The sequence below is a fragment of the Condylura cristata genome, unplaced genomic scaffold, assembly GCF_000260355.1.
Source record: "Condylura cristata isolate star-nosed mole 26May11 unplaced genomic scaffold, ConCri1.0 scaffold00008, whole genome shotgun sequence".
In the NCBI taxonomy this organism is placed as follows: Eukaryota; Metazoa; Chordata; class Mammalia; order Eulipotyphla; family Talpidae; genus Condylura; species Condylura cristata.
In genome coordinates, this window is record NW_004567109.1 from 62,209,497 (window position 1) to 62,213,657 (window position 4,161).

The following is a 4,161-nucleotide window of genomic DNA, read 5'->3' on the forward strand; positions in this document are numbered from 1 at the left end:
CCCACATGAAGGGTCGTGCCATGCCCCTCAGGGCACAGTGGGAAGCACCAGATTTGGCGAGGAGGCAGAAAGAATCAGAAAAGTGTGCCTAGAGCTTTAGTTGCATTTTCCTTGGGAAGAAAGCTGCAGGAAAGTACTTGAATAGTCAAATAATTTTGGCAGACTCTAGGGGTCCTCCTTAGTTGTCCAATATATGACCCTGGGGTGATTTGGGACTTGGTGTGTGAGAGTTAGATAAAGGAAGTGGTTGGGTGTGGACTTTGGATTTGTTGTTGCACATCAGAGGAGTGTTGTGGGTATTCTAGGAATTAGCTAGCCTGGGAGTGGTGATCTCTCGTTAACCATCAAGGCCTCTAAGATATCAAAGCATCAAGAAATATAGAAAGTTAAAACATGATGAATCACCATATTTGAGGGGAACAGGTTCTTGCTGGGAAGAGAGCTAAGAATTTGTAGTTCTCTACCTACTATACTGTCTGAAGTGGGGAGCATCTCTCATACCCTCACAACACCCATATTTTTTTTTATTACAAAGTTTATTTTTACATCATTTTGCACATTTTTTTTTCCCATCTCGATTGTAATCCCCGCGGGTTTCCCATCACCAGATCACCCCTGTGCCACCACCCTAGTCCCATGCATTTCCCTCCCTTCCCCCCCTCCCCGTTTTTGATCCCATTCCCCACTCCACCCCCACAGAATGTCTCTGGTCTATGGTTGTTCATTATTTTTGTTATTTTCTCGCCTGGTCCATTATACTCCTGCTATGAGTGAAACCATCCGGTATTTTTCTTTCTCTTCCTGGCTTATCTCACTAAGCATGATCTTTTCCAGCTCCATCCAAGTTGCTGCAAAAGACATGTGTTTCTCTTTTTTGGTTGCTGAGTAATATTCCATTGTATATATGTACCACATCTTTTTGATCCAGTCATCTACTTTTGGGCATTTGGGCTGCTTCCATGTTTTTCCAATTGTAAATAAAGCAGCAATAAACATGGGGGTACAGGTATCTTTTTCAATCAGTGTTTTTGTGTCTTTTGGATAGATACCTAGGAGCAACACCCATATTTTTTTCCTGCACTTAATGCAAGAAATAGTTAGACAGCTGCATGTATTACTGGTTTTGAATCTGTCTTATTCACTAAGCCATAGCGAGTGAGGACTTGACTATTGTCTCATAATTGTATCACCAGTGCTGTCAGCACAGTGGGTCATGGACTTTCAAGAATATTTATTATGAGTGAGAATGGGGGCCCTCCCTGGTGGCGCAGCAGGTTAAAGCACAGCACTGAGAAGCTGGGGCCACTTCCGCATGAGTTCGATTCCCACCTGCCCCGGAGGTGACCACATGGCGTGGCAGACCTCTCCTGACCCTGCTGCTCCCCTCAGCAGTGTACTTCGTCGATCTGCCTGTTCTGCTCCTCTCTCTGTCTCTGATGAATCCCCTCACCCTCCACATCTCTGGCCTGTACCCCAGTTCCATATGAATAAATAAATAAATCTTTAAAAAAAAAAAGAGTGAGAATGGATATATCAGGCCACCCAGCTTATTGTTGGCGCTCAGGAAATATCAACTGATATTTAAAAATATAAACACTCCTGTAACCCAAGCTTCTCCCAGCAGGTGTTGGAGAACTCTGAATTAAAAGAGGGAGGTTCATGCTGGAACTTGAGGGCAGGTGAGCACACCATGTCCAGAAGGCAGGTCCCTACCACCATCTAGGGGACATTGAGGAGGGGCCATGAGAGGTGGCCAAGATTGGGCAGGGCAGAGTTTTGGAGAAGAGAGGAGTTGCATATGGATACCCTGATGATGTGGGGGTAAGAAAGACCTTTCTTTCCTCTGTGATAATAACTGCTAATATTTATTACTCACTTGCTGTGTGCCAAGCACTGCTAAAGCCGCAAACAAACCTGCTGGTGTAGATGCTGCTATTATTCCCATTTTATGGATGGGGAAATTGAAGCCCAGAGAGGTTGTGTTACTTGCACAAGATTGCAGGGGCTTGCACCCGGTTTCCTCTGCTCCATATACTTCCAACCATTACACTCTGCCCCACTTTGCAGGAGTTCCGTGCCAGGACACTGGGAGTGGATTGATTCACAGGGTCATTCACTCATCACTCCAGAAATGCTCAGTGAGCCTGCACTGGGTTCACCCTGTGCTTAGTCCCGCAGTCACAGAGGACACAGATCTGGACCTTACCTTCCCGGGTGCCCTGGTGTGGTGGAGGATGATCTCCAGAGGCAACACCAGCAGTCTAGCCCTCCAGCCAGAGCTCTGAGGGCATGTCTGGACAAGGGTAGCCCAGGAGCTGCTCCTCAGGAAGCGAGGCAGAGAAGGTCATTCCAGATAGAGGAAACTGCATGTCCAGAGATGTAGGAGAGAAAGCAGGGAGAAAGCAGGTGTGAGGTGAGGTGGGGCCAGAGGGAAGCCAGGTGTGGCTGGAGATGGAGTGAGGAGAGAGGCAGGGGCTCTTTTCTGGAGTTTGGACTCTGGCACAGGGGAGCCATGAAGATTTTTGAGCAGGGGAAGGAGGTCATTAATGGTGTGAGGAAGGATTGTTGTAGAGAGATCAAAAGGAGAGAGCTGAGTCAGGGGAGAGGGATACTGTGGGGTGGAGATGCAGATGGAGAGAAGTTCAGAGGCTGCAAGGACTGGCATTTCTGGAAGGTGGGGGAAGAGTCTAAGGTGATTTGATCAAGCAGGTCAGTCCCTGAGCTGGGAACTCAGGAGGAAGGGTAGGTGGTTGTTTGAGGGAGAAGAGTTCTGTTTTTTTTGTTTTTTTTTTTTTAAGATTTTTATTTTATTATGCATACAGAACTGGGGTACAGACCAGAGGTGCAGGGGTGGTGAGAGGATTCACCAGAGACAAAGTGGGGAGAATGGAGCAGAGGTCAGAAGGGTTCTTGGGAGATCTGTGAAGTAGTATGGAATACATAATACACTGCTGAGGGGAGCAGCGGGTGGGTCAGGGGAGGTCTGCTGCACCATATGGATCATCTCTGGGGCGGGATCGAACTCACACTGAAATGGCTGTGGCTAGCTTGCAGTGCTGTGTCCTAACCCATTGCGGCCCAAGGGAGGACCAACTGCTAGTTCTGATGCTGTTTCATGGTCAAGGCTCTATACTGTCTCCCCTTCACTCTCCCCTGTGGATAACCCCCATCTTATGGAGACTGCATGGTTTGGGGTCATTCCCTTTTTTGTTCTCCCATAGCTTAGAGCCTTTCCCAAACTGACTTGACCAGGAACCCTGTCTGCCATGGGACATCTTACAGGGCAGGATTCCACAGAACAAACTTTGGGAAAGGCTGCAAAGGCAGCTAAGGAGGGTGTCAGCAAGTGGCACAAAGAATCCTTACCACCCCTCTAATCTCTACATGATCCTGGGCAAGTCATAGTCTCTCTTGAGGTCCCTGGTTTTGAAGGACACGATTAACTCGGACACTGCTCACAGGCAACGTATTTTAGTGGTTGAGGGAATAGACTCCGGAGTCTGAAAGAACTGTGTTCTTGCCAATTTTATCTGTGGCCTTAGACAAACCCTTTAACCTCTCAGCCTGGGTCTTTTAGCGGCCATTTCATCAGTGTAGAACATGAAGATCACATTTTTTTTTTTTTAAGATTTATTTATTTGTACATACAGAACTGGGGTACAGGCCAGAGGCTCAGGGGTGGCGAGAGGCTTCACTAGAGACAGAATGGGGTGCAGAACAGGCAGATCGATGAAGAACACTGCTGAGGGGAGCAGTGGGCGGGTCAGGAGAGGTCTGTAACGCCACGTGGTCACCTCCGGGGCAGGCGGGAATCGAACTCATGTGGAAGTGGCTTTAGCTTCTTAGTGCAGTGCTCTAACCTGCTGTGCCACCAGGGAGGGCCGAAGATCACATATTTAATGTGCTCTGAACTGCTACACAGTGAGAACTGCACTCTGGGGTATTGGTCAGGGTCACAGGCTGGGGATCTGAACAGCTACCTTGTCCTCTAAGACCCTTTTCCTGGACCATCTGGAAAATGGCCAGAGGGTGATAGGGACCTAGTAGAAGCCTGTGTGGTGGTGGAGGGTGGGCCTGGGTCAGACCCAGATGGATGGGGGGAGGGGCCTGGGTACACACACTCCTTCCCTGACACCTTTCTCCTAGGTCCCTCCTGACATG